Source organism: Saccopteryx bilineata, chromosome 3, assembly GCF_036850765.1.
Source record: "Saccopteryx bilineata isolate mSacBil1 chromosome 3, mSacBil1_pri_phased_curated, whole genome shotgun sequence".
Taxonomy (NCBI): Eukaryota; Metazoa; Chordata; class Mammalia; order Chiroptera; family Emballonuridae; genus Saccopteryx; species Saccopteryx bilineata.
This window is the reverse complement of record NC_089492.1, coordinates 179,347,054-179,369,337: the sequence shown is the minus strand read 5'-3', so window position 1 is coordinate 179,369,337 and position 22,284 is coordinate 179,347,054. Positions and strand designations below refer to the sequence as shown.

General features: G+C 38.9%; 1 protein-coding gene and 1 pseudogene across 1 annotated transcript in view; both read right to left on the bottom strand.

Annotated features, from left to right (window-relative positions):
• The window catches only part of ATXN1 (ataxin 1), a 635,797-nt gene that overhangs the window by 555,233 nt on the left and 58,280 nt on the right, over positions 1-22,284 (bottom strand). The window lies entirely within an intron of this gene.
• LOC136329942 (small ribosomal subunit protein eS1-like) lies at positions 1,758-8,649 on the bottom strand (annotated as a pseudogene).

Genomic DNA, 22,284 nt, shown 5'->3' with positions numbered 1-22,284 from the left:
ATTACCATATTTATTTAAACCTGGGTAATATGACTACACTATGAATAGGAGAATGCTTATGAAAGTGTGCATAAATTAGATACTCTTGGAACCCATCACGTTGTATTTACTATAGTGCTTTAACCTAAGTGACTGCTTTGTATACCACACCAGGTGAGAGGTTGGAATGATGTCTGTACTAGTGACTTAGAATTCAGGATTTTTACAGGTTAATTTTGTCTGGATCTTTGAGAAAACCTAGGAATTCTTCATGACTTCATATTTATTTCCTGGTAGAAATATGAAAATGAATTAAACACAGACTCAGCCATCAAAAGAGCATACAATCCAACAGGTAAGGCAAAAAGATACCCAAATAATACCAAGTGGGGACGAGGACACTAGATGGGGAACTCTATAGAATGGGAATTGAGTACAGAAGTGATAACCTTCACCATTATAAATGAGAACACTGATATCAGGCAATCATTTCTTAAAATAATATTTTTTTATTGCATGTTCATTGAAGGAAATTTATAAAACAGAGAAAGACATAAAGATAAAAGTAAAAAACCATGCTTAATGTCACCAATGATAACCACTGTAAAATGCTGCTGTAAATAACATTCTAATCATTTTTTAAGGCATTAGGCATTTTAAAACAACATTGCATATTACGTTATGAACTGTTCCTCTCATTTAACAATATGCTTTGAAATAGACTGTGACTATTTTCCCACAAGATTTTATGTACTTCTACAATGTGATTTTTAAAGATTTTGTATAATGTCTTGTCCTATGGACATACTACATGTTATTTAGCCAGTCTCCTAGAATAGTTTATAGTGTTTCATTAATACAAACAATGCTTTGATGAGCATCTTTGTATATAAATATCTGTGAATCTTGCTGATTAATTCCTAAGGATAAATTCCTAGAATTAGAGTTGCCAGATTATAGGTAAGGAAATCCAAGCCCAGGAGCATGGAGGATGCACTTACAAAACAGGCAAGATGAGAAACTGACATGTATTTCAGCTATGTTTTTGTTTTTGTTTTATGGTTCCTTTATATTGTGTAAACATTGATCCTAGAGATAAAAATGGCCTTTTAGAGTCTGCTAGCAGAAAGCTTTCCTAGATTTTGACTGTCATTTTAACAATACTAGTAACTTTACTCTGAATTTGGCTGACACAACTTGTTTCACCTGCCTTTAAAATACACGAACAGACACTTTAACTTTCGCTGTCTTTGGATTCCTTACTATATCACTATTTCACAGGGTCAAAAATCATAATCCTAGCTGATATGTGATCAAGCTCAAGGGCAAACAGTGAGTTTGATAATATATACACAGCTTAAAAAAAAAGGTTTTATCTCAGCTATACATACAATGTATTAATTTTAAAAAGTGGTTACAACTTCCACTAGAGCACTGCATGGTAGTGGTTATATTTAGGGTGATAACATCATTTGACTAGCAGTTAAGGACATTGATATTTTCAGAAACATACTGAAAAATATACACTTGAAATAAGGTGGCCAAAGGTATCTTATTCACAATGTTTTAGAGGTATAATTGTCAATGTATAAAATCTTCAATAATTCTGTATTTCCACTTTAGGGTTTCTCATTTGCTCATGTATTTGTTTAGTCACTCACATAGACCTTCATTAGCTGTTGGGTTTTTTGTTTATTTGTTTGTTTAAGTATCGCAAATAGGATTTTTGTCACCATTAAAAGTCTGATTTTTAAACAGATTCTTGGACTAGGTGCTCATTATCCATCAGCTCATTCAACTTCAGCCCCTGTCTCATGCCTAGTAGCTTTTCTAGAGCTGCTACCTTCACCATGAAGCTCCATGAGTTTTCCCACTTCAAACTTGGGTTTCTCTGACACTTTGACTTTTCTAGCAGACATATCATGAGTAGATAAATAGATTGGCAAGCCTCTTCTATATCTTTTCCAATGCTATTTGGAGTCAATGTATTGACCACTTCTTTCAAATAATTTTCCTGCGCCACTTGGGTCATGATTTCCATGTTCTTCTGGGTTTGGGGGACTTGTTAATGCTGAGCATAAAAGGTCTTCCAAATCTGATTGTTGCATTTTTTGTGAAACAACGCAGAATAGATGAAGCAAACAACCATCTGTAGTCTTGACTTCAATGTAAGCTTCAATCATGGTCTGCTATTTTTTTACCATGGACCACATTTTGTCACAGGTAATTAGTCAGGTAGTGTTTGCTCTCAATATCCTCAGTAATTAGCCTGACTTTTCTAAATGTAACTTCATCATTCTGCTGATCAGCTAGACTCACTTCAAAAAACACGACCCATCAGATGCGATTTGGGTTCCTTGAGTTCTCGTGACTAGTGTTTTACCAGTGTTTCTTATATTAGACAGAGCTGGGGCTTCCACAGCTTTCACACCACACCAGCCTTCCCTAGAAAGTGGATGAACCATTTTCTTCTTGGCTCCCTTTTGGTCGCATTTCGTAAGGTGCTTGTTTTTGCTGTCGCCATAGTACTGCTCAGAGAGCCAAAAGGGCAACAGCAAGTTGGAGTATCTTTCCTGTACCTTGAATATGACCAAACTGATGTCCTCAAAAACACAGACTTTGGCCCTGGCCAGTTGGCTCAGTGGTAGAGCGTGGGCCTGGCGTGCAGAGGTCCCGGGTTTGATTCCCGGCCAGGGAACATAGGAGAAGCACCCATTTGCTTCTCCACCCCTCCCCTTCTCCTTCCTCTTTGTCTCTCTCTTCCCCTCCCGCAGCCAAGGCTCCATTGGAGTAAAGATGCCCCGGGCGCTGGGGATGGCTCCTTGGCCTCTGCCCCAGGCACTGGAGTGGCTCTGGTCACGACAGAGCGATGCCCCGGAAGGGCAGAGCATCGCCTCCTGGTGGGCAGAGCATTGCCCCCTGGTGGGCGTGCCGGGTGGATCCCAGTCGGGCGCATGCAGAGTCTGTCTGACTGTCTCTCCCCGTTTCCAGCTTCAGAAAAATACACAAAAAAAACCCCCCCAAAAACCCAAAAACAAAAAAAAAAACCCACAGACTTTTATGCAGAAATGGATCATAAAAAAAAAAAAAAGAACAAAAAACTTACAATACAGTGTCATAACTATTAGGACAAGGATAAAATGTACTACTGGATCTCTTTTCTTCTTTCTCCCCTTTGTTCTACTTTTTTGGAGTCTTCCACCCACTTCCTCTCCCTTCCCCTACACCAGTAATTTTCAGGAAGGACTTAGACTGGGAGTCAACGTGGAGTGTGAGATGGTAGCTCAGTGGCTCTGTTAGGCGAGGGGACTAGGGAGCACAGGCTGCAAAAAGCTCTCTGACACAGACCCCACCCCCAACATTTGTGGAGCCTGGGGCCAGAGCACAAATGGTAGCTACTTACCATCTGTGGGAACACATAAAAGTTGTAAATCAAAATAATAAGCTGGTAACTGAAATATAATTTCAGATGAACAAAACAAAATAATTTGTAAAGCTATGGTTTCATATACCATAATAGGAAGTTGGAAGACTATCAAGCAATTGGATTTAATTATCATCGTTCATAGATGGTGCCCTGTTGATGGGTTGACAACATCTGGATGAGTCTGAAAGGATACAGATACTCTTGGGGAAAACAGCGATTGTCTCTGGGGACTGGGACTGGTGGCATGAGAGGGGACACGATGGTAATTATAGCTGCTTTTTTCTATTTTTCAAATTTCTAAAATAATATATTGCTTATGTAATTTGAAAAAAAAGCCAAGTCCCATAAAGTTGAATTTCTAGAAAAAGTTTGTGTTTTAATATTTAGACCTATATGATTTGAGGAATTACCTAAAGTTAACCACAGAAACACCAAACTTTTTTCTTCAAGAGGTCATGGGGAATTAGAGTGTTGCTCAGGTATCAAAAAATAACAAATACAGAACCTATACTTTAAAAGGAGAACATGTACAGCCATAGAACTTATTGCCTGACCTTTCTAGGCATATTATTTTTACAACTAATCAAGTATTTATTTTTCAGTGACCTCAGACATTTCAGAGTCTGAATTATTTCTACAATGAGGTATTGCATTTACTTGATGATTTCAGCATTTCAAAGGGCTTTGTGTCAACCCTCTCATTTTTTGGTTACAGTAATCCCATTGGGTAGGGAAAATGCCAAGAAAATGAGGCTCAAAAAATGAGGTTTGGTTTACATATCACAACTAGCTCTTTGTGGAACAAGGATTAGAGTATAGGTCTCTTGGACCTGAGTCCAGTTATTTTGCCACTCTTGTTAATAAACTTACACAATAAATTTTCTGGAATGTACACTTATTCCTCAGAAATTTTTGTAAATATTCCCACTGTTGATTTTTAAAAAATGGAACTTATCTTTAAAAGGCAGTATTGTTTTTCTTCTATGAGCTACTAAAGAATACTCAGTGCCCTTTCAAGAGATACCTGACTCTCTGTATGCAATTCCTCAAATGAGGATCTTTACAGAAATGCTAATTAGTACTAAGTATCTTTAGAGATGACTTTAGGATAATGTCCAAGGATGCACACCACGTGGGGGAGGAAATTATAATAACCTTCCGCTCAAGGACTTAGATAATTTTCTGTGATGATGAGAGACCATAAGATTATTTTACTCAGTGCTTAAAATGCACATAAGTACTATGTTAGTATTATTACAAGATAAACAGTATCACATTTACTTAGTCTATTTCTTCAATTAAGATTATTTTGTAATAGCTAACATTTTACCCAGATTCTAGAAAAAATATGCTTTAAAAAGATAATTTGGGTGAAATGGGCAAAGGGGATCAAAAGGTACGAATTTTCAGTAAATAAAATCATGGGGATGTAATATTGTTCAGCATGCATGGTGACTATAGTTACCAACACTATATTGCATTTGTTAAAGTTGCTAAAAGAGTAGATCTTAAAAGTCATCATTACAAGAAAACTATGTTTTTGTAATTATGTATAGGGACAGATGTTAACTAGACTTACTCTGGTGATCATTTTGTAATATATAAAAATATTGAATCATTATGCTGTATGTCTAAAACTAATATAATGTTATATGTCAACTATATCTCAATAAAAAAGCATAGTGACTTTTTAAAGTTAACTCTATGGTGCTATTAAAAAAAGAAAATTTGATTTTTGTAAAATTATTTTTAAAAATTTTGCATTATTGAAGTTTAAAATGTTTATAACTTAACTTCAAATTAACTTGTCATGATGTTAGTGAGCTGCATGTAGAGTAAAAGTCAAAATGATCCCCCACCCTCTCCCGTTCAACACCACACATGTCAACAGCTATAATTAACTGAGGCTATTGGTCATGTCAATTAAAAAAAAAATTCTACAGGAAAAAGAATTACAAAACAAAACCAAAAATCTCAAATGGATTTATTTTATTTTACTTCAAAATCTTAAAACAAATATGGAACTTCATGTAAAACACCATTGCTCAATTAAAACAAAACAATACAAACAGAAATATATCCTCTGTTCTTTAGGATATGAAGATAAATAATGAAGTCCCCATATGATGGAACCAGTGTTTCTACTGTGCTAGGAAGAGGCCTGTGCTCGACTCAGCCATCACATGCAGCACACAGCTGTTTCAGAGTTAATAAAATTGAGCCATTTAGAAGGTAAGGGAAGTCTTTAATAATTCTATAGTCAACCATGGTTTAAGGCCCAAAGACTCTTCAGTCATGACTGAATAATGGGTCAGCGAGCGAGAACCAGTGTTGAGTGCTGGCATCACTGCTTCAGGAGGTGGAGGTGCATGTCCCCAAGAGTAATGTAAACCCCAACACCCCATTTAAATCACTGTCCAAATGCTTCTTATACTTTTGAACTCAACTGTCTGCTATGACTTCTCTAATCCGTGGTCTTAAGATTACTATTATGTCCAAACAAAGAGGAACAGGAGCTAGTCACAGAAGAACAAATACTGAGTGATTCCATTTAAATGAGGAATCTGCAATAGTCAGACTCAGAGAAGCAGAGAGCAGAACAGTGGTGGCCAAAGGGTAAGGAGTTTAACAGAGGGAGCTGATTATCAATGGGTATTATCAGGGATGGGGTAATTTCCACTTCTTTTGAGTTCTTCTAGTTGTTGCACTAATAATAAAAGTAACATAAAACCAGGCCTGACCTGTGGTAGCGCAGTGGATAAAGCGTCGACCTGGAAATGCTGAGGTCGCCGGTTCAAAACTCTGGGCTCGCCTGGTCAAGGCACATATGGGAGTTGATGCTTCCTGCTCCTTCCCCCTTCTCTCTCTCTCTCCTTTCTAAAAATGAATTAAAAAAAAGTAACATAAAACCAGATTAACAAAAGAAAAACCAATCTAATACATGCACATAGAAGATCATAAATAATACTCAGAGAAATGATGAACTAGCTCAGCCTTTTATACTTTTTAGACAAGGAAACAATCAATTTGTGAAGATTTGACAAAGGACAAAGAAACACATTTGGGTGTTTATTAGTGAGGAGTTGAACCAAAGTTTGGGTTTGGGTAGTAAGTTAGTAAAGAAGTACCAGTTTGTTTATACAAGCTTCTCAGCCCTAGATTCCCTAACTCTAGTGATAAGGGTATCTTTTCAGCAACCCTGAAGCAAAGAGGGCATCTTTCATAGGCAGGATTTACTTTCTGCATTCAGAGGGTCAAGGGAGGGTCAACATGCCTACTGGCTGCTTGTCAAGTAACTTTAATTCAAAGTAATCAGTATGCCATTATGGAACTTTTTGGGGTAGCCTGCCCTGACAGTATAAAGTTCTAGTAATGCACGATAAATAGATTCTGGGGATGTACTCTACAACATTGTGTCTATAGTTAACACTTGAATATTGTACACTTAAAAATCTATTAAGAGGGCAGATCTCATGTTGAGTATTCTTATCACAATAGAATTAAAATTTAAAATAGAAAAAAAAAAGAGGAAAGCAGAACCAAGAGCAAGAATGTCAGGAAGAAAAATAATTAAAGGAATATAAAATACCTTTTGTGGAGGTAAGGAAAGAGGCTAGGTAGTACATACTACTGGGCATTGCCTGAACTTTAGTGACTCCATTCAGAGAACTAAAGCATTTGACTCAAGTCCCCAAGGTGATGGTATTCTTCTCCAGCACGTGGACCTTTGCTTGCATTTGCTTATAGTGCCTGGCAAGAAAAAGGGCACCCTGTGTTAATACCTAGAAATGGCCACCCTTATAGGCTAGACACACTCATCAAGTCCTGTGGGGGCCCCAGGACAGGTTGTTTGTTGACTTGGAGTAAGATAATAAAGATCAACAGTAGCTTGTGTCCTTGTACCCTGCTAGTGACATCAACACCATCTCCTTGACCTTTCTTCTTAATGCCTTTTCCTACCTTTCTTGCCAGCACGAGTGCACCTTTCTTGCCAGCATGAGTGTACCTGATAGAGGTATTTGGGGACACATATGGTTTTCTGCTAGTCTGTCTGAAGGAGAATAGCATTTTAACTGTAACAATGTGATCGTTGCCGATGACAGACTAGAGATAAAAAAATTAGAAAACACAGAAACCTGGCCTCTTTCTCAGACAGTATTCAATAGTGACATAGGCAAATACATTTTATTCCTATGCATTCATTCTATTCATATCCTTATCATAACTGTGTCAACACATTAATATAATTAATCTGTCCTATTGGAGAAATTAACAGATTCCTCATCTTTTTAGGGAGTGTCTACATCCTCCATTCACTGATTTCATTTCAGCTTTGACCACAGTAGCAAAATAATTATAGTTAAAAAGCTGCCAGTAGATTTACAGTGTAGAGTTATAATTGAGCTAATATTGTTCTGAAGGATGAGAAGGTCAGTTTTCCACTGCCCTTAGCATTTGTGTAACACCAGGGAAATATTAGTGCATCTGTTATTTTAAGTGGGCACCAGCAATTCAGAAAGCTAAAAGCAGCTGTATCTAAGCCTTTTTAAGTTTTCTTAGTCATTGACTCATGTTTTACCCTTTTGGTTGATGGCAACCTGACTTTTAGCCAAGCAAACAATAAACTAAGAGCATAAACAAAACTGCTTTCTCTCACTTTTATAGTTGAGAAATATATTATATTTAACAGAATCTCAAAATTTCCATGGATATAAATCTCTGAGCACTACATTTCAGCTGTTTGAAAATCTAATAACATCAGGAATTATTCTTCTGAGCAGGCTGTAAACCTAAGCAGAGTTATTTTGGCATAACAGATACAATTTGCAGGGAGATTTAAACATGAGGATAGCTCATAACTGTCAACAAGTAACACAAAGCCTTATTCCCTTAATCAGAACATCTGAATTTCAGGTGTTGAAGTTTAGCCAGAAGCTGCTCCATCTGCCAGGATTGCCTGATAACCTAGAACCCACTCTAAGGATTGGCAGACTTGCAAAATCTGTACAGAGGTCCAGCTCTCTTTGTCCTCGTGTTTTGGAATTTCCAGGAAGCTGGCTTCCCACACTGAACTGGGAAGTGAGGGTGGGAAGTTCTAGCGTGGAACCTTCAAGCTGACACTGCCAAACCTCAAAGCCAGCCAATGCTTTCACCAGGGCAAAGAGGGCCAGGGCAGAAGCACAGCCCGGTGGGAACACCCAAGGTGACTTGGTGAGAGAGGCATTGTTGTCACCCTGATCCATCGCAAATGAATAAACAAGCAGTGTGCTTGCCCTGCAAATACAACGTTAGGGTATACCAGTCTGCCACCCCTCTCACCAGATTGTCTCTCACTAGTTCCACCCGGAAAGACATTTGTGGTTAATAGTAAATGCTGATGTGTATAAAGTTATTGGCAGATGTTCCAAACCTTGACCTCCACCTAGAATTTCCTAATAATATGTAGTAATAGAATAAGCCAGTCTGAGTAATAATATGTTATGTGTGTGTATTAGGCTAAATCTAATTTTAAATTACTAATAAACTTGAGCTATGCAGTTCACATTATGGAGAATGAAGGACTGAACATTGTATATGAAGAGACTCAATAAATTTGTTATGTAAATGAATCATGAGTACATAAATGCTGTATGCAGTAGGGGTGAATTCAGCTCTCACAGTCTCTCACAGAGCTTTTAGGCTAGTGAGGCAGAAGAAAGATGCAATTCTAAAAAAAAAAAATTCTTTGTCAGGAAAGAAAAAGAAAACCTTCCACAATGCTGTAGGATCAGACCAGAGAGACACCCAGCTCAGGAGGAAGTGCTGTTGCAGGGGGATCCTACAGATTGTGTAGGTGTTTGCTAAGGGAGGATTGGAGGGGAGGGAAGACCATGCAGGCAGAAGAGAGCCCACACTTGGAGGTTGGTGCTGAGGCAAGGAATGATCACTCACGTAAGGCCTTGCAAAGTCTTATGACATTTGGGTTTTATCCTAAGAGCAAGCAGATCAGTGATATGATCATATCTGGATTTTAGAAAACTCATTCTCTGTTTGGAGCTAATTTCACATCGATACGTTCTACTTAATGTTTTGCCAATGATGATGATTGTAACTGGATGCATTATTGTCTTTATATAATAAGGGAATATAATATTCCCCCCATATGATATTATGTCATACATGTTGTTGTATTTTTTATTTATTTTAAAATTTTTAAAAATTTTAATTTTTTGTGTGTAACAGAGAGACAGAGAGAGGGACAGATAGGGACAGACAGACAAGAAGGGAAAGAGATGAGAAGCATCAATTCTTTGTTGTGTCTCATATGTGCCTTGAACAGGGGGCTACAGCAGAGCAAGTAACCCCTTGCTCAAGCCAGGACCTTGGGCTTCAAGCTAGTGACCATTGGGCTCAAGCCAGCGACCATGGGGTCATGTCTATGATCTCATGTTTGAGCCAGAGATCCTGTGCTCAAGCCAGATAAGCCCGTTTTCAAGCCAGTGACCTCGGAATTTCAAACCTGGGTCTTCTGCGTCCCTGTCCATTGCTCTATCCACTGCGCCACTGCCTGGTCAGGCCATGTTGTTGTGTTTTAAATAACTGTGATGTATATAAAATAATAATAACTAATTATTATCATCATAAATAACAATAAACATTTATTATAAGCTTACAGAATGCCAGAAATAGTGCTAAATTTTTGTAAATTATCCAATTTAATGCCTTTTTAAAAGTCATTTTCAACAGGATGATTGATTGATTTCCCTAAAACCTTGTAATCACCAATCCAGCCATTAGAGACCAAACATGTCATATAGACATCATGACCTAGTTTGAGTGTGTGTAGAAACTGGGTATCATTTTGTCTCTTGCTGAAGGATTATTTTCATATTCTAGTGCATTGGTTTAAGAAACTTTGAAATCAGTTTTTTGGGTTTTTTTTTTATTTGTTTTTATTTGTATTTTTTTTTGTATTTTTCTGAAGCTGGAAACGGGGAGAGACAATCAGACAGACTCCCACATGCGCCCGACCGGGATCCACCCGGCATGCCCACCAGGGGCGATGCTCTGCCCACCAGAGGGTGATGCTATGCCCCTCCGGGGCGTCGCTCTGCTGCGACCAGAGCCACTCTAGCGCCTGGGGCAGAGGCCACGGAGCCATCCCCAGCGCCCGGGCAATCTTTGCTCCAATGGAGGGGAAGAGAGAGACAGAGAGGAAGGGGGGGGGGTGTTGGAGAAGCAAATGGGCGCTTCTCCTATGTGCCCTGGCCGGGAATCGAACCCGGGTCCCCCGCATGCCAGGCCAACACTGTACCGCTGAGCCAACCGGCCAGGGCCTGAAATCAGTTTTATTGAGAGATTGAGGATTGGATTTGAATCACTTGCCTGGGTTGTAGAGGTAGCAACTGATGATGTGAATTGCAGTGCCGGCTACTAAAAGAACTTCAAATTCAACCACATTAGTCAGGGATAATGATATTTAAAAACTTAGATTTAGTGACATTAGCATGTCTTCATTTTAATGCAGTGCCTTGTGGGAAAGGTGAACTGAAACTATTAAGAAGGTGATAAGGTTAGTTTTGTATCAAAGATGGAAGACTGTGTGAACTATGGAGATGAAGTTATGAATTGCCCAGTACTGTAGGGCTGGGGATAGGATCTGGGCAATTTGGCCAGTGGCATAACTGACCTATGTAATAAATACCAAGTATACATGGGATTTTATCTTAAGATGCACAAGAGAAGTTGCTTCTCTTTGACCCATTCATTTTTTAAAAGTATGTTGTTTAGTTTCCACATTTTTGTGGGATTTTTTTCCTCTTTTTTGCAGTTGAATTCTAGTTTCAAGGCTTTATGATCAGAAAATATGCTTGGTACAACTTTGATTTTTCTGAATTTGCTGATGCTGTTTTTGTGGCCCAACATATGGTCAATTCTTGAGAATGATCCATGTACACTGGAGAAAAAAGTATACTCAGTCACTTTGGGATGAAATGTCCTGTAGATGTCTATCATATCCAGGTGCTCTAGTGTTTTGTTTAAGGCCACTATATCTTTGTTGATTCTCTGTTTGGATGACCAATCTAGAGCCGTCAGCGGTGTATTGAGGTCTCCAAGTATGATTGTATTTTTGTCAGTTTTTGTTTTAAGGTCAATAAGTAGCTGTCTTATATATTTTGGTGCTCCTTGGTTTGGTGCATATATATTAAGAATTGTTATGTCTTCTTGATTCAGTGTCCCCTTAGCCATTATGAAATGGCCATTTTTGTCTCTGAGTACTTTTGCTGTCTTGTAGTCAGCATTATCAGATATGAGTATTGCTACGCCTGCTTTTTTTTGGATGTTATTTGCTTGGAGTATCGTTTTCCAGCCTTTCACTTTGAATTTGTTTTTATCCTTGTTACTTAGATGAGTTTCCTGTAGGCAGCATACAGTTGGATTTTCTTTTTTAATCCATTCTGCTACTCTGTGCCTTTTTATTGGTGAGTTTAATCTGTTTACATTTAGTGTAATTATTGACACTTGTGAGTTCCCTATTGCCATTTTATAGATTGCTTTCTGTTAGTTTTGTGTCTTGTTTGATCCTTCTCTTTCGTTTTTCTATCTTTTGTTTTTATTTGGTTGTATTCCATACATCTTTCCTCTGTTGTTATCTTTTTTATCTCATGTGCTTCTGTGGTGGTTTTTTCAATGGTGGTTACCTTTAAGTAAAGAAAAGGGTTCCTACCCTGTTCATTGTAGTGCACTATTTTGTGAGTACTTTTGCACTCCATCGTCCTTTGCTACTGTTAATCTCCATCCTCTCCCCCCCTTTCTTTTTGTTGTTGTCACAGTTTAAGTTTGGTTTTATTGTGTTCTTCTTGGAGCTTTCACTTGTGGCTTTTTTTTTTTGTTCTTTTTTATCTGATTGGAGAACCCCCTTTAGGAATTCCTGGAGTGGGGCTTTTCTGATGATAAATTCCCTCATCTTTTCTGTATCTGTGAATGTTTTTATTTCTCCTTCATATTTGAAGGATAGCTTTGATTGGTATAGTATTCGTGGCTGAAAGTTCCTCTCTTTCAGGACTTTAAATATTGGGGTCCACTCTCTTCTAGCTTGTAGAGTTTCTGCTGAGAAATCTGATGATAATCTAATGGGCCTTCCTTTATATGTTGTAGTCTTCTTTTCCCTGGCTGCCTTGAGAATTTTTCCTTTGCCATTGGTTTGTGCCAATTTCATTATGATGTGCCTTGGAGTAGGTTTGTTGGGGTTAAGAAAACTCGGAGTTCTGTTTGCTAATGAATTTGAGGCTTTAGTTCTTTCCACAGGCTTGGGAAGTTCTCATCTATTATTTGTTTGAGTATGTTCTCCATTCCATTTTCTCTCTCTTCTCCCTCTGATATACCTATTTTTTTATTATTTTTTTTTTGTATTTTTCAGAAGCTGGAAACAGGAAAGACAGTCAGACAGACTCCCGCATGCGCCCGACCGGGATCCACCCAGCACGCCCACCAGGGGGCGATGCTCTGCCCCTCTGGGGCTTCGTTCTGCCGCGACCAGAGCCACTCTAGCGCCTGGGGCAGAGGCCAAGGAGCCATCTCCAGCACCCGGGCCATCTTTGCTCCAATGGAGCCTTGGCTGCAGGAGGGGAAGAGAGACAGAGAGGAAGGAAGGGGGGTGGAGAAGCAAATGTGCGCTTCTCTTATGTGCCCTGGCCAGGAATCGAACCCAGGTCCCCCGCACGACAGGCCGACACTCTACTGCTGAGCCAACCGGCCAGGGCCTGATATACCTATTATTCTTATGTTATTCTTTCTGATGGAGTCAGATAATTCTTGTAGGGCTATCTCATTTTTTTTTATTTTTGAGTCTCTTTCTTCTTCTCTCTGTTGTGCCTCAAGTTGCTTGTTTTCTATTTCACTAATCCTCTCTTCTATCTGGCCTGTTCTATTAGCTAAGCTTGTTACCTCATTTTTCAGCTCGTGAATTGAGTTTTTCATCTCTGTTTGATTTGTTTTTATAGTTTCAATTTCCTTGGAAATATATTCTTTGTGTTCATTGAGTTGTTTTCTGAGCTCCCTAAATTGCCTTTCTGTGTTTTCTTGTATATCTCGGAGTATTTTTAGAATTTCTATCTTGAATTCTCTGTCATTTAGTTCCAAGGTTTCCAATATATTAAATTTTTTCTCCATAGATTTTTCCTCATCTACCTGTGTTACCTCTCTTTCTTTTGTATCCATGATATTCTATTTTTCTCTTCCTTAATGGCATCTGAGGGTGGTTTTGTTGATAGTATTAATGAGATTTAATAAAGAATAAAAAGTTAAAAAAATAAAAAATTGAAGAGTTGTTTTTTTAAATTAATAATGAAATAAAGAAAAATAAAATAAAAATTAAAAAAAAAAATTATTCCCCCCCTCCTTTTTTCCTCTCCTCTCCTCTCCCCTCTTTCTTGAGAAAATCTTGTGGTGAACTGAGAATTATAACAAACAATGCCTGTAATGGAGGGCCTGAATTGGGGAAAAGTAATAAAGGGGCAAAAAAAAAAAAGATAGAAAAAAGAAGGGGGTATGGACCCACAAAAAGCAAATAATGAAAAAATTTGGGTCAAGAATAAAATGATTTGCTTTTAGGTGTTGGTTGTCTAAGAGTTATGATGAGAGGAATAAGAGGAAAACAGGAAAATGGGGGGACAAATTAAAAAATTACTATTGTATTTAGTGGAACAAGAACTAGATAAAATGGAGAGCCAGGGATGGGAGCACTGCTAGTGAGTTAAAAAGGTGAAGTAAAACCCCCCCAAAATGCCACAAACATAAGTTTTAGTCCCAGATAAGATAATTTGTTTGTTATTGAGATTTGAATGAGAGGAGATGTAAAGGAGAAAGGAAGAAACTAATATAGAGGGAGAAAGGAAAGAGAGAGAGAGAGAAAAAAAAGAGGGAACTACTAAAAGAAGAAAAAAGAAAAAAGAGGAGAGAGAGAGAGAGAGTTAAGGGTTTTAGAGTGCAACTCTCATAGAAAGGAAGAGGACAGAAAAGATAATGGGAGATGTAACACTTATGGGTAATGTAGTTCAAGGAGAGGAGAGAGTAAGACTGGCAGAGAGTTAATCGACCAAATTGGAGGAGGAAAAAAAATATCAAGAATGAAGATAAGAGAAACAAAAGAACAAATATAATAAAATGGGATAGGTTATAAAGTCTGCGGATTATTCTTGAGTTTGAGAGGTTATCTTCTTGCTTTTTCTTTTCTCTCCCTCTTCCTGGTCGGTGACTCTGTACTCGGGTTTTGCCCCTTTGGCATGCTCAGGTAGAGGTTTGCAGTTGATAAGTCTCTGTGGCGATGTCATGTATTGTGCTTTAGTCTCTTTGGCAGTTGAGGCTCATTAGCATTTATAGGCTCCGCCAGTGAGAGAGTCCGTGTTCCCGGAGCCTTTCTCCTAGTCTTTTCTTCCTCAATTAGTAGCCTGAAAATCCAGCTATGGGGTTGCTGCTGCCTCTGCCTGAATAGTAAGAGGCTCAAAGAGCTGGCAACTCCCCACTCTATTTCCACTCAGGACAGGGCTCTGGGTAAGGCTCTGTCAGTCAGAGCTGCTAGTATAATCAGGCGGGGCTTCCGCCCACTCAAAGACCTCTGGTTCTGCCACTCTGTCTGGTAACATGGGCGGGCGCCCACTCCCGGGGCGCTTGGAGGAAACTCTCGCTCACTATCTGCATGAGCAGACCAGGATATCAGGCCGGCCGCCTCACCCTCTGAGTGAAACCCCCACCCGCACGGAAAAGTTCCAGCATTGGAATTAGTTCTCGCTCCCTCCCCGTGTGTGGCTTTCCCAGGCCGCTGGGGCGGCCCAGAGATTCCGCTTTCAGCCCACACAAAGGCCTCTGACTCTGACTCTCTGTGGGATAACATGGGTGCCCACTCCCGGGGCTTTGGAAGGAATCTCTTGCCCACTATCTGCGTGCGCTGACCAGGGGATCAGGGAAAATGGCTGCCCTGCTTGTCTTTCTTTGTCTGGGTTTGGCGCGAGTGTTAGCTTGTATTGCCCAGGTTGCCACAGGAACAGTTTTTCCTCGGCTTGGATCTCCATGCCACAGCCTGGTTTGGCCGTTTGTGCCGCGGCCTGGATCTATTCACCCCCTTTGCCCGCCTCAGTTTCTATATTCTCAGTTCCCAGTGAAAGCCGCCCTGTTCAGGTTAGTGAGGAAGGCGGAGCATTTCTTACTCCCTATTTCCTTTGGGGTTTGGTTATATATTTAGCCAATTTTTCGCTCGACCATACCTTTGGGTGTATTGCGAAACATCTGGAGGCTCCAAGGATAGGTTTTTCTGTTTCTGGTTGAAGATCTTGTTGAGTTTTGGGGGAAATTTATCAGTATCGCTTCCTACCCCACCATTACTCTGACAGCATCTCAGAAGTTGCTTCTCTAGTACATGTTACCAGCCTTCATTCTGTTTCCAGTGCATGTTTCTATTCGGGAAATTGCTATCATCTCCTAAACTCATGTGTAATGGTTGCATCAGAGGAAGGAAACATTGTGCTCTTGTTAATTTTCTGCTGATTTGGCTGACATTTCTAACCCCATACAGAAAGCCCAAAACTTTCTGTTCAAGAATATTTTAGTGCAGCTAAATGAGCATATAATTGTTGACATACTAAATTAAAGGGGTTGACTCATGTTACCCTGGAACCAATTCTATATTCTTAGATGCTGTCACCTTACAAAACTCGAGTGTCCTTAAGGATAACTCGCCTTTTCCTGGACTCTCCTGAATGTCTACATCCTGTCCCTCCAAAATCTAGAGCCCTGCTAAATGCTAACAACCAAAGGATGGATGTTGTCCTTTGGGAATACTAAGCGTGATAAGCTAAAGAAAGCAAAGAAGTTCCTTGAGAATAATTGGATTTAATGTCTTATTCATGGTACAGACTTGAACTGGAGAAGAGACAGAATTGATTTTTATGTGGCTCACTGGCTGTGCCCGCAGGAGCCAAGCTCTCCTCTGGCTCCTGTCGCCATTGTAATCAGGGATGATCCTGCTGTGTTGGTAGCTGGGCTTCTCCTATGATAGTCCTGGCTCTCCCCTCCTGAGCTCTGGTTGTAGCACAGGCTGCAAATAAATTGCTAACATTTAAGTGCATCTGTTGCAAAGACAGAAGCACAGAGGACACTAGGGAAATTTCAAACCAAATTTTAGGACTGAGTTCATAAAAGCATGCGCCATCTGTGGAATTTTGCTCATATGCATCACTATAATGGGGGGGGGCAATGGAGAAGAGATAAAAGAGAGATAAAGGATTGCAGAGTAACTGGATTTAAAATTGAAGTTCCTCTTCTCAGATCAGTTCACAGGTGGCATTTGGGTCAGGCAAGATACCAAATACCTTTCCTCATTCTGAGAGGTCTGGTCTGCATGAATAGTTTATTTCAAATTCATTGCACTTCTGAGTCTAAACAGAGTCCTCTCCGTCCCACGGTATTGGTCCTGTGCAAAGGTTCCAGACTTTCCATCTTTCTGCAGCTTTGCTTGAGGGTGGGGCTGAGTCTGCCTTTTTCCTGTTATTCCTGTGACTAAACAAAACCAAAACAAAAAGCCTAGGCCATTTTCTGATAAGCACTTTACATTTCTATAGACCAGGGATAGGGAAGTTCCTGCAGAATCCCTTTATAGATAGATGATCACTCTTATTGTCTAACAAGCTTTCATTGTTTGTGGATTTCATTTCCCTCCACAGTTCAGGGCACTTTGGAAAAAAAGTTTCTATTCAGAATTTTTCCACTCATAATTCAAGAAAAAAGAGTCATGCAGTATAATAAGGATAATTAGCTCCAACTAGAAATAAAAAGCTTGGCACCGCCAAACCCCTCCTCTGTACTCAGTATCCCATTTATCATTTTGTGTACTCTCTGTCAAGGCCAATTACTACTCTTTAATTACTAACCTGTTGAAGAATAAAGGAAAATACAATGCAGTACTTCAATAAATTGTAGTTTCTTCCAGTACCATCTCAATAAAACTTTTTTTCCCGTTTTATTTATATTTAAGTCTGAATGATGTTTTATTTTTTTTCTGTTCATTTCTTTTTTTTAAATTAATTTTAATGGGGTAACATTGATAAATCAGGGTACATATGTTCAGAGAAAACATCTCTAGGTTATTTTGACATTTGATTATGCTGCATTCCATCACCCAAAGTCCAAATGTCTTCCGTCACCTTCTATCTGGTTTTCTTTGTGCCCTTCCCTTCCCCAACCCCCTCCCTCCCCTCCCCCCCCACCCCATAACCCCCACACTCTTGTCCATGTCTCGGAGTCTCATTTTTATGTCCCACTTATGTATAGAATCATATAGTTCTTAGTTTTTTCTGATTTACTTATTTCACTCAGTAAATGTTATCAGGTCCATCCATGTTGTTGTAAATGATCCGATGTCATCATTTCTTATGGCTGAGTAGTATTCCATAGTATATATTTACCAAAGCTTTTTAATCCACTTGTCCACTGACAGACACTTGGGTTGTTTCCAGATCTTCACTATTGTGAACAATGCTGCCATAAACATGAGGGTGCATTTCTTCTTTTCAAACAGTGCTATGATGTTCTTGGGGTATATTCCTAACAGTGGTATAGCTGGGTCAAAAAGCAGTTCGATGTTTAATTTTTTGAGGAATCTCCATACTGTTTTCCACAGTGGCTGCACCAGTCTGCATTCCCACCAGCAGTGCAGGAGGGTTCCCTTTTCTCCACATCCTCGCCAGCACTTATTCTGTGTTGTTTTGTTGATGAGCGCCATTCTGACTGGTGTGAGGTGATATCTCATTGTGGTTTTAATTTGCATTTCTCTAATGATTAGTGATGTTGAGCATTTTTTCATAGGCCTATTGGCCATCTGTATGTCCTCTTTGGAGAAGTGTCTATTTATTTCTTTCGCCCATTTTTGATTGGATTGTTTGTCTTCCTAGTATTGAGTTTTACAAGTTCTTTATAAATTTTGTTATTAACCCCTTATCAGACGTATTGTCAAATATATTCTCCCATTGTGTAGTTTGTCTTTTTATTCTGTTCTTATTGTCTTTCGCTATGCAAAAGCTTTTTAGTTTGATATAGTCCCATTTGTTTATCCTGTCTTTTATTTCACTTCCCCGTGGAGATAAATCAGCAAATATATTGCTGCAAGAGATGTCAGAGAGCTTACTGCCTATGTTTTCTTCTAAGATGTTTATAGTTTTACGGCTTATATTTAAGTCTTTTATCCATTTTGAGTTTATTTTTGTGAATGGTGTAAGTTGGTGGTCTAGTTTCATTTTTTTGCAGGTAGCTGTCCAATTTTCCCAACACCATTTGTTGAAGAGGCTGTCTTTACTCCGATGTATGCTCTTACCTCCTTTGTCAAATATCAGTTGTTCATAAAAGTGTGGATTTATTTCTGGGTTCTCAGTTCTGTTCAATTGATCTATATGCCTGTTCTTATGTCAGTACCAGGCTGTTTTGAGTACAATGGCCTTGTAGTATAACTTGATATCCGGAAGTGTGATACCTCCCACTTTATTCTTCCTTTTCAAGATTGCTGAGGCTATTCGTGTCTCTTTTGGTTCCATATAAATTTTTGGAATATGTGTTCTATATCTTTGAAGTAAGTCATTGGTATTTTTATCGGTATTGCATTGAATTTATAAATTGCTTTGGGTAATATAGACATTTTAATGATGTTTATTCTTCCTAACCATGAGCATGGTATATGTTTCCACTTGTTTGACTCTTCCCTGATTTCTTTTATCAATGTTTTATAATTTTCTGAGTACAAGTCTTTAATCTCCCTGGTTAACTTTATTCCTAGGTACTTTATTTTTTTGGTTGCAATGGTGAAAGAGATTGCTTCCTTAATTTCTCTTTCTGACAGTTTATTGTTAGTGTATAAAAATGCCTCTGATTTCTGAGTATCAATTTTATATCCTGCCACCTTGCTGAATTCATTTATCAGGTCTAGTAGTTTTTTGACTGAGACTTTAGGGCAAGGGTCCTCAAACTTTTTTACACAGGGGGCCAGTTCATTGTACCTCAGACTGTTGGAGGGCTGGACTATAAAAAAAACTATGAGCAAATCCCTATGCACACTGCACATATCTTATTTTAAAGTAAAAAAACAAAAGGGGAACAAATATAACATTTAAAATAAAGAACAAGTAAATTTAAATCAACAAACTGACCAGTATTTCAATGGGAACTATGCTCCTCTCACTGACTACCAATGAAAGAGGTTTCCCTTCCAGAAATGTGGTGGGGGCCGGATAAATGGCCTCAGGGGGCCGCATATGGCCCGCGGGCTGTAGTTTAGGGACCCCTGCTTTAGGGTTTTCTATATACAATGTCATATCATCTGCAAATAATGATAGTTTTACTTCTTCTTTTCCAACTTGAATGCCTTTTATTTCTTCTTCTTGTCTGATTGCTTTGTCTAGGACTTCTAGGACTATGTTGAATAAAAGTGGTGAAAGGGGGCACCCCTGCCTTGTTCCTGATCTTACGGGGATTGCTTTTAATTTTTGCCCATTGAGTATGACGTTGGCTGTGCATTTGTCATAGATGGCCTTTATCATGTTGAGGTATATTCCCTGTATTCCCACATTGCTGAGAGTTTTGATCATGAATGGGTGCTGGATTTTATCAAATGCATTTTCTGCATCTATTGAAATTATCATGTGGTTTTTCTCTTTCCTTTTGTTTATGTGATGAATCACATTGATTGTTTTGCGAATATTGTACCAGCCTTGCCTCCCAAGAATAAATCCCACTTGATCATGGTGTATGATTTTTTTATATATATATTGCTGGATATGGTTTGCTAATATTTTGTTGAGAATTTTAGCATCTAAATTCATCAGGAATATTTTTCTTTGTGTTATCTTTGCCTGGTTTTAGAATCAGAATTATACTCACCTCATAAAAGGGGCTTGGAAGTCTTCCTTCCTCTTGAATTTTTTGAAATAGCTTGAGAGGGATAGGAGTTAGTTCTTCTTTGAATATTTGGTAGAATTCACTTGTGAAGCCATCAGGCCCAGGACTCTTCTTTTTTGGGAGGTTTTTTTTTGTTTTGTTTGTTTGTTTGTTTTTGCATTTTTCTGAAGCTGGAAACAGGGAGAGACAGTCAGACAGGCTCCCGCATGCGCCCGACTGGGATCCACCCGGCACGCCCACCAGGGGGTGACGTTCTGCCCACAGGGGGCGATGCTCTGCCCATCCTGGGCGTCGCCATGTTGCGACCAGAGCCATTCTAGCGCCTGAGGCAGGGGCCACAGAGCCATCCCCAGCGCCCGGGCTATCTTTGCTCCAATGGAGCCTTGGCTGCGGGAGGGGAAGAGAGAGACAGAGAGGAAGGCGTGGTGGAGGGGTGGAGAAGCAAATGGGCGCTTCTCCTGTATGCCCTGGCTGGGAATCGAACCCGGCTCCTCCGCACGCTAGGCCGACGCTCTACCACTGAGCCAACCGGCCAGAGCTTTTGGGAGTTTTTTGATAACTGTTTCAATCTCATTTGTTGTAATTGGTATGTTTAGGTTTTCTGATTCTTCCAGATTGATTTTTGGAAGATTATATGTTTCAAGTAATTTGTCCATTTCATCTAGGTTGTCTAGTTTTTTGGCATACAATTCTTCATAGTATTTTCTTACAATATTTTGTATTTCTGTAGCGTCAGTTGTTATTTCTCCACTCTCATTTCTAATTTTATTTATTTGAGTCCTCTCTTTTTTTTCTTGGTGAGTTGGTTAAAGGTTCATCAATCTTGCTTACCTTTTCAAAGAACCAGCTACTGGTTTCATTGATCCTCTGTACTGTGTCTTTAGCCTCTATGTCATTTATTTCTGCTCTGATCTTTATTACTTTTTTCCTTCTACTACCTCTGGGCTTTACTTGCTATTCTTTTTCCAGTTCTTTTAGATGCAGGGTCAAGTTGTTTATTTGAGCTTTTTCTAGCTTCTTAAGGTATGCCTGTAATGCTATGAACTTTGCTCTCAGGACTGCTTTGCTGTGTCCCATAAATTTTGAGTTGATGTATGCTTGTAATTGTTCATTTCTAGGAATTTTTTTTTTATTTATTCTTTGATCTCATTGTTAACCCATTCATTATTTAATAACATGCTATTTAGTTTCCAAGTGTTTGAGTATTTTTCAATTTTTCTGTTGTGGTTCATGCCACTGTGATCAGAGAAAGTGCTCGATATAATTTCAATCTTCTTAAATTTGTTGAGACCACTTTTGGGCCCTAACATGTGGTCTATCCTAGAGAATGTACCATGAGCACTTGTAAAGAATGTATATTCTGCTGCTTTAGGGTGAAAGGTTCTGAAGATATCTCTTAAATCGAGTTGATCTAGTGTGTCCTTTAAGTCTGCTGTTTCTTTGTTAATTTTCTTTCTTGAGGATTTATCTAGTGATGTTAGTGGGGTATTGAAATCCCCTACTATTATAGTATTGCTGTTGATCTTGCCATTTAAATCCATCAAAGTCTGCTGTATATATTTAGGTGCTCCTATATTAGGTGCATAGATATTTATAACGGTTATATCTTCCAGTTGAATTGCTCCCTTTATCATTATGTAGTGACCTTCTTTATCTCTTACTATATTCTTTGTTTTAATGTCCATTTTGTCTAATATAAGTATTGCTACCTCTGCTTTTTTTTCATTTCCATTTGCATGAAATATTTTTTTTGCATCCTTTTATCTTCGGTCTATGTGCATCTTTTGTTTTAAGGTGTGTCTCTTGTAGACAGCATATGTATGGGTCCTGTTTTCTTATCCACACAGCTACCTTATGTCTTTTGATTGGATCACTTAATACATTTACATTTAAGGTTATTATTGATATGTAGTTGTTAATTACCATTTTATTCTTTAAAACTGTATTTCTGTTTTACTATA